Source organism: Octodon degus, unplaced genomic scaffold (assembly GCF_000260255.1).
Source record: "Octodon degus isolate 3935 unplaced genomic scaffold, OctDeg1.0 scaffold00226, whole genome shotgun sequence".
Taxonomy (NCBI): domain Eukaryota; kingdom Metazoa; phylum Chordata; class Mammalia; order Rodentia; family Octodontidae; genus Octodon; species Octodon degus.
The window spans coordinates 3,003,619-3,019,110 of NW_004524802.1; positions in this window are offsets into that span (position 1 = coordinate 3,003,619).

Here is a 15,492-nt window from a genome sequence, read left to right on the forward strand (position 1 = left end):
TGTGGTCCCTGTGCTTGCCTAAGCTTGCTTAAGCAGGCGCTTTGGTACGCTGAGCTATCTTGCCGGCCCCTCAATTCCTTTTTCTGTCAATATCAGAGTTTTGAGAATCTTCTCTGCAAAATAAGATTGTGATCATAAAAGCACTGGGATTATTTGTGACACACCTAAGATTCTATCAATCACTTTGTAATATATGGACCATCAGAATGCTTTTTTTTTTTTTTAATGCAAGAAGGTACCACAGGGATCAACTTATTAAAATTTCCCTTTCACAGCTTGTGCCTAGAAAGAGGATCCGTGACTGTGACTCTCCTTGGCTCCTGGTCCAGTGCCACCCTTCCACGTGTACCTCTGCAGTCACCACAGGATGCTTCCCCGAGGCCGGCGGAGCGGTGTTATGGTGTTATCAGGTCGTGTCTATCCTATGAGCTAACATTTTCTGAATGCGGCAATGCTCCAGGTCCTGTTGGATGCGCTTCCCTGGATTCAATTATCTCATTATCCCACGTAAACTGCGTAATGGACCTGCAAAGCCAGTGTCACAGATGAGCAGTGCCTGGGTTTACAGCTGGCAGGTGGTGGAGCCCCGACCTAATTGTCACAGTTGCTTCACAGCCCGGAGTCTCGCACGTCCTGCTGGAACCGGCTCCCTGTGTGTGTGCCGGGGAGAAAGCAGCACTTGCTTCCTGTCTACTCTACTCCAACGCTTCTAGATGTTTTACTTAGCAAGACTGATCTTCACCATCTCATTTTCAGTTTGAGAAAGCAAATATCTGGGCAGCTGAATGACTTGCCTCAGGACAGAGATAAGAGTTAACAGAGCCAGAAGCCATGCCAAGACCCAACCCAGGCTTAGTTACAAAACCAAATCGTGGCGTCTCCCAGTCCAGGGGCTGTGGCATCTTGGCTATGCGTTGGCATTACCCAGGAGGGTTGGAAATGCTTAGGCTTGGGTCATGTTTCCAGCGTTGGCTGGGGTGGGGGGCAACTCTGCAGCAGGATTGAAAGATTCTGCCAGGGGATGACGCCCTGCCCACTGCCAAGAGTGCCGATGGCTTGGGTCCTACCTCACTATTTTATGTCCTTATCCAAAAATGGGAACTGGGAAGAAGTCACACCAGTAAAAGGCAAATCTTCAATAGTGTTTCAGTGACAAACTGCTGCAAACCCATCTTAAGATGATTGAGATTTAGTCTTTCATGTTTTGGAGGCTAGAGTCTGAAGTCAGAGTGTGACCTGGGCCACACTCTCCCGGAAGGTGCAGGCAAAACCATCCTGCCTCAGTTGCTTTTCTTGTTGCTGGGACAAAATTCCTGATTCTAAAAATTAAGGAAGGAAAGGTTTATTAGTTCACAGTTTGTGGAAGTTTCAGTCTACAATCAGCTGGCTCCAAGGCAGGGTGGCACACAGCAGAGGGCAGCAGCTCGTGGCAGCAGAAGACAGCAAAACAGCAGGAGCAAAAAGGGAGGAGCAGCGGCGGAAAGCAAGCCCCTTTCCCTCCCCCCTTACAGTGTGCTCACGCTCTCTGCCCCAGGCCGGGTGTAGCACTCACACCCGTAATCCCAGCGGCACTCATGCCCATAATCCCAGCATTGCATCATGAATGAACCACAAACTCTAGAAGCGGCCCCATGACACCATGGGGCTTTGGGGGGACACCTAGACACACGCCATGACGCCCTCCATGCCTCTTCCACCTTCCCCATAGTCTCCAGCAAGTGCAGTGCTTCTTGGCTTGTGGCTCCATTGTAGGAATCTGTCTCTGTTGATTATTGGCCTTCTTCCCTGTGTCTGTCTCCTCAATTTGGCAGTCATGGAATTAAGACTCAATTTATCCCATATGACCTGGTCTTAGCTAATGGCTTCATAATGATCCTATTTCTGAATAAAGTTGCGCTTGGAAGCATCAGTGGGGGGCGCTGTTGTGAGCAGCACAGGCGGGAACGTAGTGTTGCAGCTTTGCAGGACACAGAGTGCTAGGAGTCGTGCAGGTGAAATGTTCTATTTTTAGCACTACCTAATTTTCTAAAAAGGTTTCGTACACCAGCATGCATGCCCAGGACACGAAGCACGAATGTTTGACGCCTTTGTGGTGTGTTCAGGAGTACGGAGGCACCACGGGGCAGATGGCAGGCTGAGCTGCTGTCCTAGACCATGTGGGAATGTGCCACAGGCCTGTGGCCACGCAGTCTTCCCAGTGGGGAGCCTTTGGAGGACGAGCCTGTCCCCACCCTCCTACTGTAAACCCACAGACGAAATCTACAGCTCTTTGCCAGTCACCAAGGAGCTTCACCATCTCCCAAATGTTGTGTAAGATCCTGTACTTGAGGACAGTGAGGACTTGGAGCTTCATTTTGGTTCTGTCACTTTATCTAAACATCTGCTATATTTTTCTTTAGTGGCACCTTGACAAAAGTTTGAAAGTACAAGAGATTGAAAACCGGATAATCTGATTTCTTAAGGGACATATATAGGTCAAAATGAAATGACCAGAGCTCACCCCTTATTTATTATTCTCCCCTACAATTCAAAAGTAAATATCCAGTACAAACATCATTGCTTCCTTAGACTTTGGCTTGGTCTTGAGGAGACCATCCACCCAATTATTTCTACCTCTAAATTATCTTGACAGTTGACCTGTATTACATCTTGACGAGCTCATAGTTTCTGTTTTGGAAATGCTGTGCCAAATTTGGTTGTAAGAAGCAGCCAGTAGCCCTCTGAGATTGCTGTCAGCCCCCTTCCCACCTCCAAGTCCAGCATCGCCAGCTTTTTCCAGACCCTGTTTGTTTGCGATTCAGCTGTTGACCCTGGACAGCGTGAGGTACACGCATAAGCCTCTCGGGTTGGTGATTAACCCAGAGCAGACACAGTAATTGGTAGAAGAGCAGTGGACTCTTTCCCCCCCAAAAACACTGTGAGTCTTTATAAAGTCTCAATAGCAACACTTAGGCACTTTCTGAAACAATAAATCTCTGTTTCCATTTGGAGAGAAATCCTGGCCTTTCTGTCTTCATTCTGCTTTCCTTAAAAAGGTTACAGTTGGATCTTAGTCTTATGCAGCTGAGTCCTTAGGCAAAAATGAAAGGAGAGGGGACAATTTATTTCTTGGTAAGTACTGCAGAATCGAATATTCAAAGCATGCCAGATGATGTTATTGTACACAGGAGTTGGCTAGATTTAAGCTACAAAAACACGAGCTGGTTAATGTGTGTGAGAACGGGCACCTGACGAAGACTTCGTCAGCTACCGCCCTGGGAGGACGAGCGTGTTGCCATGGCTCGCAAGCCTGTTCTTGATGTTGTTCGGCTCCCCAGTTAATATGCATTATTAAGAGTAACCATAAATACCTAATAAGCTATAATTTATCATGGTGCTTCAAATTGCTTACCCGCTGAAGAGCGACAGTGTGCTCAGGTTGTAGAGAGCTCTCCATGTCCCTGGAAGCCACGGGACGATCACTCACTCATCCCATAGAGAAACGATTAGCCAGTGCCACACGGAAGAGAGAGCCCAGTAATGGCATTTGTAGTGCTGTTCCTTTAGTGAAGCCGTTAGAGACCGACAGTAGTGAGCTGGAGAGTAAAGTGTCTGCATGTCTAAAATATGACTTCTGCTCTCTGGAGGCCCAACAGGATGCTGAATCCGTCATGCCCGAAGTGGTTGGAAAACACCCTGAAGTGACATTCGTTTGAATTTGACTGATTCCAACCAGCGAGGTCATTTGCTGGTCAGCAGAATCGGTAAATACTAAAGTCCTGGCATCTGCAGAAATGGTTTTGATCAAGTCCTAGGATGATGAGCTTTGGGGGTAGCCCTTGGACGTTTTGAGCACAGACAGGTGAGGCCTAGCTCTGCTCTGATCCTGGGCAGACTGCCGACAGCGCCTGCTTGAACACACACAGGCTGAATGGAAAACACCAATTTGCATGAGAGTCTGGCTCCTTCTCGCGGACTGTGAGGAGGAGCGTCCTCTGAAGCTGGGCATTGCCTTCGCAGGGCATATTAGCCCAGCGACCGTGACATGCTCCGCTCTTGCAGCTGAAGGGTAGATAGGTGTGGGGTGAACTGGCACTGCCACATGAGGGGCTCTGGTGTCTGGGGCTTGCTTTGGAGCCACCTCTTCTTCTTTCGGGTCCTGGCTTGCTCAGCGCTTTAAGGAAGGGGTATTTAGGTCTTTTTTGGTGATCCTGGAGACAGGGTAGGAGGTACCGGGCAGGAACACATCTTGGGGTGTCCCGTTGTACCTGGGGAAGACACCCATGAGCTTGTGTGGAAGCCAGGCCCACGCTCAGTCTGGGCACTGCCCAGGGAACTTCGCTGTGTGTGGAGCCACCCCACATCCCAAGGGCGATGCCCTGAGACTGGCTGCATCATGGGGCAGACCCAGGCTTCCTGACCTTGGTTTTAGTGACATCTTGAGGTTTCATCATCAAATCAGAGCAGCTTCCTCACTAATTTTGATTTTCATACAGAAATTCCTGCATTTCTGAGGAAGGACAGGCATCCTCAGTGGATGAGAGTTCATCGTGGGGCTGTGGGAACCAGCAGGGGCATTCTTCATTCTTGGCAGATGCCCTGCTTGGGTTTTCACGGGGGCTGCGTGGAACTGTGGGACCAGAAGGAGCTCTGGCTCCGAGCTGGACTGGACTGGATCCTTGGTTCTCTCACTCCTCGGGGCTCAGTTTCCTCTAAAGTGAGTTTGACAGTGCACACCCAAAAAGCCAAGGAAGCTCACAAAGGAAGCACGCAGAAGGTTCTGGAACATAGTAGGTGCTTCAGCAAAGGTGATTTTATGATCAAAAAGCAAAGTACCAAGCAGCCTCCATGCCTGTCCTGTACAGAGGATCCCAGGGAGATCCTGCCTGCACCCTGGTGTGGTCCAGCTGGAGAATCAGAGTGCAGCCTGCTGAACAGAGAAGAAACAGACGCACAAAGGCAAATTCCTCCGAGACTCCTGCCTCAGTGCTAAAGGAGCAGCCCTCTGGGGTTGCCGCGATGCCCTCTTCTCGGTACCCAGCTGCTGACTCCCCATGGAGCCCACGGCCCTTTCAAGAAGAAGCGACCTCAGACAGGGAGTTTAATGTATTTAAATGCAAGCAAGACTAAAGTGAAAGCGCAAGTTCCTTCTAGAGGCTTAGGGAAACAGTTGGAAATAAGCAGGTCAGAAAGCAAAGACTGCAGCAAGGTGAAGAAGAAGGGAACGCCCTTCGCCAGCACCATTGCTGGGGCAGGAGAGCCCTGCTGAGCCCCTGAGCTGGCTGCCAGCTCCCAGGCACTTGTACCCCGTTGCTGCCTCTGGGAATGTGAACCTGGCCGCCTAGACACATCTGCTCTACTGTGAGCAGAAGGGGCTGCCACTGCTCCCCTTAGCTCCTCTGTCTCTACTCACAGGATTCGCATAGGGAATCTGGGCCTCCCTAAGCAGAGAGGGTGCTTGGTGTTGGCAGCTGCAGGGACATAGCTGCTCAATGCTGTTGGTTAGCGGTGGGACAGAAATTCCAGGGCCTCCCACAGCACGTCTGCATCTGTGTGTAGCCTGGCCCTGTCTCCCGGAAGCCACAGCTTGCAGGAGAGGACAGGGATGCTCAGGGAGCCGCCAGCGTTGTCTGTGGTTCAGCCCCTTTGTCCTCAGTGGCTCATCCTCATTGGATTTGGACCCTCTTCTCCTGGCCTTCCTTGCCCTTGACTTGACCTCCTTGGTTATAGAGTGGTGATGTGCGGGTAACACAGATCCGGCGTCAGAGTGGGAGCTCCTTGAGGACAGGGCTGGGTGTCCCGATTGTGCAGGAACATGCAGCACCCTCCTTACTCCAGGCATGGGACACTGCCCTCCCGGGGCCCCTGGGGATCACTGGGCAGCAAAAACCAGCTGCTTTCTCCCCAGACTCTTCTCCTGCCTCCTGGTGTTTGTGGCTGTGGATTTTAGGGCTGTGCCAAGGACCATCTGGGGAGGTTGGTGGGGGCCCTGGGACCCCGGATACCTCCATGCACCGAGCCCCTGACCCCCATGGGTCTCACCTGGCTGACCGGGTCTTCGGATTCCATTGCTGTGTGTGCCAGAGTTTACCAGTATGCACAAGACAGGGGCTTGCCAAGGACACTTCTTGCGTTTTCTGACCACTTGTGGCCCCAGAGCCACCCGGGCTCTCCCACGCATCCCCCAGCTGACAAAGCATTTTGCAAATAACAGTTGCTGACTCCACTCAATCATCACCCAGGAAAACAAGTTGGCCGCAGGCACAGAAGAGTCCAGCAAGCCGGCCAGGAGGAAGATGGACGTCGGGCCCTGTGTTGGGAGCTTCTGCCCCGCCCCGTGCTCCAGAGAGGTGGGAGCACTGCCCAGCTCCGTGACCCCCAGCACTCGGACGGATTCATTACACTGATGGCTGGAAGGAACCTCAAGATGGGCTACATATTTAAGGAAATATGCACACAACCGGATTTATTTTTCTTCTCTGACTTTTTTCTGGTGCAGTATGAGTCCTGTTGAACACTTGGCAGCTGCCTTTCCATCCTTGAGTTGTTTGTCATCTCTGGGGCTGCTGATGCTGTTATGATTTCCGTTTTGGGAGGAATTTACAGGCACATGTTGACCCAGCTGAATGGGAACAGGGAGCAACAGGGATTTTATGAACAGGGACCATCACAAAGCGGACCGCATAAAGTCCTTCTTTCGCTTGACCATGGTATCAGTGCGAGCTGCTCACTGCCCCGCCGTGGGGCTGACCATCTAACCTGCTGCAGCTTGTTGCAAAGGCCCAGGTTGGCCTTGAAATAAACCTTCCCTTTCAGCAATCTCTGAGAGTTGTAGTCAGAGCACTGAGGTTTATTGTTGGCACATCAGGGAGGTTGTCTCTCGGTAGCAACAGTTGCTAAGTGAGCTGCGGCAGCTCTCAGAGCCCACAGAGAGGCTGGGGAGGTGGGTCGGCACACAGACTGGGCAGGGACAGATGGGACAGACTCAGGGGCCGGTGGGGAGGGAGTGAGGCCGGGCCCCAGTGGGGCCCTGTGCCTGCTGGCTCAGGGCCTCCCATGCTCTCTGGCCTCCATCTCTCAGTGCTGTTCCAGTTTTCACCTCCAAGGGTCATCTGTGGGCTCATGTGCCACATTTTCTGCTGTCTGAACCCACCAGGAGCTAGGGTCCAGGAGCTCAGAGCCCTGGGGAGAGGTGGATGTGGAAGACGCTGGGCCACAGGCCCACCTGGAGCCAGTGCCCTCATGGTCATGGCTGATGCTACAGGCATGTTTGTCATTTCTGGGGCTGCTGATGCTGCTATGATTTCCCTTTTGGAAGGAATTCATACGCACATGTTTTGCCTGTGTCCCTCTGGTCCACCCCACAGGTTACCTGTAGTCTTGGTGACAACTGCAGTGTGCAGTGATGGCTTCTCAGTCTTCCTATCTGACAGCTCTTTCTGGCCACAGGGGTTAATGTCCCAGTAAGAGCCCTCCACCCTCAAAGGCTGGCAGTCAACAGCGTGATTTCGAGCTACTTTCTGGAACATGGCCCATGGCCCATGGTAGCAGTTGCTCCAGAACAAATCCTTTCTTGTCTTCCTTTACATCCCATCTTGATTTTCCACTTCCTCATGAGCTTCTTGGGGCCACTTCCTGGTCACCCCTTTAGCACACTTGCAGCAAGCATGTTGGAAGTTGCCCCAAGTCCCTAGTGAGTCAGGACCCACCAGGGGCTAGGGTCCAGGAGTCCTCTGCCCTAGGAGAGGTGATTGGCAGGGACTACAGAAGACTGTGTGTTCAGCTTGTTCCATGTGCTGACGTTAGGAGGGTGACGTTTCCAGGCAGGGGGACGCTCTACTTCAGCCTGAGAGGTGGAGAGAGTGCAGTTTTCAGCCACAGAGGTGGCATATGGAGCAGGGAGGGCCAGGAACGCTGGTAGAGAGGCAGGGGTTGGTCAGTGAAGCGCCCGCAGCCTCCACAGCTGTGGGGACTTTCTTTTGTTGCAGGTGAGGCCACCCTATTGGGTCACAAGTGACAGAGTGGAGCAGATTGGACCTTCAGCAGGTGTGGGTTGGCTGGGGGGGGCAGGGAAGGGACCCACAAGGGACACAGACAGGTGACAACAGAGGAGCTACGAATGGAGGAGCAGGGAAGAACAATGCAGGAGCGCTGATGGCCAGGAAGAGATGGGCGGACAAGGGCGTGCTATGAAGGGGAACAGGGCTGGCCTCAGGCAGGATGCAACCTGGACATACGCCACTGCACAGGTAGACCTGGGGAACGCTGTGCAGAGGGGAAGACAGTTGTCCAAAGAAGAGCACGGACCATGAGCGTCCACCTTTGCGAGGTCAGAGCCACAGAAACAGGCAGAACAGTGCCTGCCGGGGCCAGACTTAGCATTGGATGAGATGAGTCCATGGGCGGATGGTGCCAAGGTGGCAGACAGTGGGCTTGTGCTTAGGGCAACTGAACAGGGCACTTAAAATGGTTCAAAAGGGACAGTCGCCTCGTTGGCTATATATGTTGACAAGAGAAAGAAGAAGGACTTTCTAACTGAACAAGAGGGGAAGGACGTACTGCTGATTTCGAGTGGTGGCGGCTGTGGATTATGGCCGCCCTTTCTGCACTTAGTAGGTGCTTTGTTACTTCCTTGCTGCTGAGACAAAATACTGGAAACCCACAAGTTAAAGGCAGAAAGGTTTGTTTGGCTTGTGGTTTGTAGAGGTTTCAGCCCATAACCAGCTGGCTCTGAGGCAGGGTGGCGTGGCAGAGGCACTCTGCAGAGGACAAGCAGTTAGTTCATGGTGGGCAGAAGGTGGTCAAGGAGGCAAGGGGCAAGACAAGCCTCTTCCTGTCTCTGATGTTGTCCCAGCCTACAGGGATTGGGGGGAGCCGAACCAACCATCACACTGATGTAAGCAATCAGCCCGCCTTGGTCCTGACGCCCTTAATCCTAGCACTGCGCTCTCGCACTCTGGCTCCAGCCGCCTCTGAAGAGCCCCACTCATGACCACAGGAAGTCTTGGGGGACACCCAGACTCGGCCCTCACAGCCAGCTCTGCGTGTCCCTTCCCAGCTCTATGCTAATGAAACTCTTGGACAGCGACAGCCCCCTGACTGCAGAGCTGGCTGGCCACTGCCCGTGGCCACAGTCACAGGGACTCATGGCTGATTTTCTCCTGCCATGCGGGTGGGGGACAAGGGGTAGGTGCTTACAGCAGTGCTCTAAACTGAAAGGGAAACTCAGTGAAAAAAACGAAAAGAACACGAGCAGGCTGTTGGCCAGCATGCTTGCGGGTCCTCTCCTTCCTCCCAATTTATGCTGACCTTTACGTCTCGTTTCCACATAGCCCCGGGCCTCCTGGGATGGGCAGCACGTTGTACACGGGCTGCTTCCTGAAAGACCGTGAGCACCACAGTCGGTGTTTTACAACTTTCTCTGAACTCTCTCCCGTTCCCTCTGCTGAAATGCATAATTTTCCGGAAGTCTATGTTGTAAGACAGCAGTAGGCAAGCTTTCATCACAGGGCCAAGTCCCTCCTAGCGCTTTTTTTTTTTTTTAAAGTTTTATTGGAACATAGCCAAGCATGTTCATTTGCATATTGTCTATGGTTGCTTCAGCAGAGTCAGTAGTTGCGACAGAGACCATGTGACCTGCAAAAGCAAAAATATTTACTGTCTGCCCCGTTATAGAAAGCAGTGCCAACATTCTGAAGGAGTACTTAGTTGTTTGAGAACTGGAGCACATAATTATGTACTTTTTCTTTGACACATTACAAGAAGGAAAACTTACTATAAAGCATCCTTTGACAGTCATAACATAAGCCCCTGGAACCATGTCTCAGAGTTAATGCTGGTATTATGAAGAGTTCCTATCAGCAGATTAATGGAACCTGGGAGAGAATCTAAAACCAAGACAATAAAATATTCCATCAAATTTCCCTGACTCAACAGCTAGGATATAGGCCAGAGCGAAAGACACTGGGCTCTTTTACATGAGTCCTTTAAATGTACTTTGGAGGAGGGAGCTTTTTGCTTGGAAATCCTTCCTAAATTCAGACATGTATACCTAGTTAGATCTATAAACTTTGCATTGTTCCCGTTTAATTCTCCTTGAAACAGCATCATAAATCTTGAGTGTCACAGGAACAAAACTGAAGGGCTCTGAACAAAGTCCTCTCTGGCACCCAGGCCTACAGTCACTCTGCGTGGCATCTCTCCTGTTCTGCACTGGGTAGGGTGGTCCACCGCCTCCCTGGCCTTGGTCCATGACATGCCACTAGCAGACAGCCTCCCCCATCGCCTCCTGTGGCCTAGGAAACCCACACTGGCTGCAGACACTGTCCCATGTTCCCTGGGGTGATGCCTCTCCTGGGCACAGGCCTCGCAGAAGTCCAGGAAGGAACCGAGAGGACACTCTTCTTCAGGGTCGGGCTGCTGCCTGTGCCTCTGAGGGTTGACGTGGTCCGAGGAGCCGGAAGCTGGCCCTGCCCTCCGGTGCCCTCCACACCTGGGAGCAGTGGTGTCGAGCAGGTTGCCCCATTGAAAACCCTGCAGAGAAGGGACTGGGGACAGGGGACAGGAGGGAAGGGGACTCAAAATAATCAAGATTTGGTATATGTATGTCCTACCCCCCATGAAGATAATCATTACGCCTCACAGCCCTATGCTAGTGAAATGATAGGCAGAGAGGGCAAGCATTCCTCCGGTTGAGAGGGCTTCAGGGCTGCTTCGACACTGAAAAAGCCCCAACAAATGCATACATATGTAAAAAAAAAATAGGCATTTTAAAACAAGAGATAAGGCTAAGAGGAAGAGGTTAAATCAAATGAAATTAAGAAGTTAATAAACTTGGGGGTAAAATATTTGACAAGGCAGATGATTCCCGAAAAGCTGGGATGTTCAACACTTCGGAGAGAACTGATAATTAGACGACTCTCAGAAACTTTCTCTCGCTCCGTGTACCATTTTATATAATTTTCTGACATCGAAACAACAGCTCTTCTCCTTGTTAAAAAAAAAAGAAAAGAAAAGAAAGAAAGGAAAATCAGTCCCCCTCACAGTCAACAGAACCATGGTTTTGACTAATCTCTATAATCAGAAGCTAATTTGCCTTAAGAATAATAATAGTAACAATATGCTGTTATGAAAGACTATGCTTTTATCGCTTTATTTGCCTGTGATTATGTAAATTCCAGATACACGGCAGTAAGGGAGCTGCAGGAAGCTGCCTCTCGGGTACTGTGGGAGCCGTGGGGACCACAGGAGAGGCCACCCGCTAGGAGGGCCCAGGCTCACCCCAGTACGGAGCTGATCCTCCGCAGAGCAGTCCAGGCACCAAGGGCTTCAATCCACGGTGCACAGAGGTTGCTGGCTCCCTGCAGCCGTCCCCACCCCTTTCTTTCCCCTGCCCTGGCAGGAGAGGCCCCGCCTGTCCTGTGGACTCCCAGACCTCAGCCTGTGTCGGCTCCTGGGTGCCCAGCTCAGGACCCAGCTTTTGCTCCCTCTGTTGGGGGCCTGGGCGGCTGACTGCTGCATCGCCCCTGGGGGTGGCCCTGGGCAGCCCCGTCTCTGCTGCCTCTGAGTCCCCAAGTGCCAGGCCAGGTGCACTGTGCATCTGCTGTCCCTGAGACTCTTCCTGTGTGTCTCAAAGTCAGCCCCTGGTGGTCTGGCTCCTGGTGCCAAGCTGGCAGAGCTGCGGGGCCAGTCCTGCTTCCCTCTGTGGACTGGGTCCACTTTTGACTCCCTGCAGAGCTACTCCAGCTGCCAGCCCCGCCCAGCTTGTCTGCCGCTCAGACCCACGCCCCCAGTCTGCTGCCTGCTCTGCTTAGTGGCTGATCCTCGGGGTCACGGAGATGCAGGCTTCAGACCTGGGCTCTGTGGCTTTCTGGCTCTGCAGGCGATCGCTGGGTATGTCTATACCTCAGTGTCCTTGTGCAGTGGGGCCTGCTCACCACGCTCTGGCAAGGCGCGGGGTAGAAGGGTCTCAGGAAACGCAGCCAAGGCCAGCCACTCGGGGCTGCTCGCTTTCGGGGGCTCCGTGCCTCCTAGAATTCTAGGCTCATTCGTCACACTGTCACCCAGCTCTAGCTCAGCAGCAGCGCTCAGACCCCACGCAGTGCTGATTTACAGTGGCTGGAGCCCTGAGTGGACACAGATGTGCATTTCTCAGAGCTTTGCACGCAGCTGATTAGACGAGCGAGTGAAGCCAGCACGACGCCAGCACCAGGCTGCAAATGAGGAGGCTGAGGCGCGGGGAAGTTAAGTGGTCACACAGTCACACCGCCGGGGAGGAGAAGGGCAGAAGCCACGGCCGGCCGCCGCTGGATGCCTCCTCCTTCACGCTGCTGGCAGGTCTGCAGGGAGTGCTGTCAAAGCTGGTGGGCAGGCGTGGGAAGCCCGCTGGACTCGCTGGGCTCCCCTTCCTTCTCCCTCCAGGCCACTTCCCGTCAGTGAGGGACACTGCGGTCAACCCCAAGAGGGTAGTAAAGGGAGGGGGGTACTGCAGGTTGGAACCACTGCCTGATACCCCCGTTTTCCTTGGTCTGATTTAAAATCCCTTGAGCCTGTTAACCTTTTAAAATCTGTAGCCAGGTACAGTGGTGCACACCTGTAATCTCAGCACTCAGGAGGCTGAGGCAGTAGGTCCTGCTGAGGGTTTGAGACCAGCCTGGGCTACCTAGAAAATGCAAGACAGCTTGCAGGCTGGTGGGATAGTTGAGTGGACTAAGTGCCTGCTTAGGCAAGTGCAGGGACCAGGGTTTGATCCCCGGCACCACGTGCCGTGCCGGCCTCGGCCCCGTGCTGCTGAGGTGCCGCTGAGTCCAGGGTAATCCCTAGCACTGGGGAGGCTGAAAACAGGGGAGGACCATTATGAGTACGAGCTGCACAGTGAGACCCTGGACCAGATACATAAAACTAAAACAAAACTAAAAAGCCCAGCTTGAGCTGCATAGCAAGACCTCCTCTCAAAAAGACAAAAAGCAAATGTTTTGGTTTTCATTTTCTCTCTAGTACCACGTTTATGCTGTCTTCTTACGGCTGTCTTAATAAACACACGACACATAAGCAAGACTTTGACTTATTCTTTCTTCACTCCTGGGTAGTTCTCTTGGGTCTCCGCAGAGCTAACGGATGGGGTCCTTTCTAGGACAGAGCAGAAGGGGGCCTAAGAGGTGGCTTTGCCCCCACTTGCCCTGGGCTTGGGTGTGGGATGTCGAGTTCTGGTTTAAGTACCGAGCTCCACTGTCCAACTCCCAGCTTGGTGCTAGAAAACGCTTTCCGGAGACGCAGGTTTGGTGAGAAATGCCATTTCACCAAGAGGGCTGGGCTCCAGGGCTGGGCTCCGAGCAGGATTTTCTCTGCTATGTCTGAAACTGCATTTCCCGAACCAAATTACCAAGAAGGTAAGTCACAGAAGTGCTGCACTGGTTGAACATTGACCCGGAGAGGATAGTTTTGAAGTTTTAAAAGTATCTGAAAAATTTCTAATTACAAAAACAGCACAGGGACAGAGGAAAGATATTTATAAAGACGAAACGAAAACTGACCGAGGAAACCAAGTCATCATATGACCTTGCTAAAGCCAAAAGTCACTCCAGGCCAGGAGCTGTCTCAGTGGGCTTCTTTTTCTGTGGAGGGTTCAGAGCTCCTTGATGTAGTGGCGCACTGCCGCTCTGCCCGGTGGTCCCAGCAATTCCTCTGAAAGGGGCGGTCGCATCCCAAGTGGTCAAAGAGCGTTGCCTGGTGACTCCTGCTGATGCGTGAGCGGCGGGCAGGCGAGTCAGTCCAAGATGCCGTCAGAGCCTGCGGGAAGAGCTGGGCGACGCGGGTCTTCCTTGCACAAGCCGAGAGGCATTCGGGGACACGGCAGAGAAGGGAGAGTGCTGCGGATTACTCATCCTGTCGCCCTGGCTGCTCTGCAATTAGGAGGAATGTTCCCGGGCCTGGTGTTTGTTGGGGGAGAAGGCTGGATCACAAAGCAATGGGATAATTAGGCACAATTGAATTAACTGAAGAATAAGTGTCAGCCTTGCTTGCAGTTAGCCTCATTGCATTATACTCAACCTGGTAATGCCTTCGTCCCTCTTCTGTTTTTTCCTCAGTAAATCCTTCTTAAGCAGCACCAAAACATCAAGAAGACATTAAAAAAGTGAAAATATTTGAGGAGAATGTATACGCCATTAGTGCCATCCGGAACACATGGAACATAAGTCGGACACCACTCGGTGGGACTGTTACCTCGCATGCAGCTCACAGCCAGCGATTACAGTGCGTGTGCGCGTGTTTGTGTGTGTGATACCTGCCCCGCATGCCTCTTTGGTGGGTGTGGAGAACATGGATAGAAAAGGTTTTCCACTAGGGCGAGAGTCTACGTGGGCGGCATGAGGTTGCTTTTCATTAGACACTGGAGATGGTCCTGGAGACATCGGGGTTGTCGAAGCACGTGTAGAGGGTGGGCTGAGAGTGACTGGGGATGGAACCCTCATCCTGTCCTGACAGGCAGGCTGAAGCCCTGTCCTCGGAGGGAGAGGCCAGGTTCTGAGGGGTATGGGCTGAGGTAGCGCCGCTCACTGACCTCTGAGTGTAGAAGCTGCCACCACGCAAGGGAAGAGGACACCAGGAGGTTGGCAATGACACTGAGGGAGGCCAAATTCCTTCACTTGAGGAACTCGGCTGCAGTGTGGGCTTGCAGGCCGGCAGCACACTCAGGGCGGTTTCCTCCTAGTGTCACGCCCTTGACGGCATGCACGGGAGGGTTTCAGAGGTATTTATCTTGGTGGGATCCCATGCGGCCATCCGCCTACTCCTGTCTCAGCTTTGTCCAGTGAGCACATCAGGGTCTTTGTACAGATCTTGGGCTGAAGTTGGTATAGACAGTTAAACAGAACCAGGGTGGGCTCAGTGAGACCAGTGTTCTTTGAGAGTGTACAGCAGGCAAGAGCTGTGAGGAGGACAGAGATCATGTGCTTGCAGGTGTGTCCCATACTGTGCAACTGGGGCACACTCCACGCCCACTGCAGGTACAAGTGCTCCTTTGGCCTTATGATGTGATCAAAACATAAAATGAAAATGTTAAATTTTTAAACATTTATTACAGCAAAAGACCATATTGCTGTGACTTCCCCTCAATATCCTCCCCCTCATGTTGAACACACGTATCCCACGGTTTCTGCCACTTTCGGAGTCCTCTTCCATCCGTGTCTTCAGTTGTGCAGCCCTGGCTGCTGCCACATCCTCCATCTGGTCAAAACGTTTCCCTTTCCTGGTTGTTTTGGCTTTGGGGCGGAGCCAGAGCCACACAGAGCTGGGCCTGCTGGGCAGGTGGACGGGTACGCTGCGGCGCTCTGTGAGCTGCCCTGCCGCTGGATGGCAGCTGGCTGCAGTGTTCACCATATTGATCATACCAGGTAAAGGTACTCAGCGCATCTGGAACTGCTTCAGAAAGTTCTAGAACACACCCCAGAAAGAATGGCTATCATAACGAAATCACCCAACAACAAATGTTGGAGAGGCTGTGGGGAAAAAGGA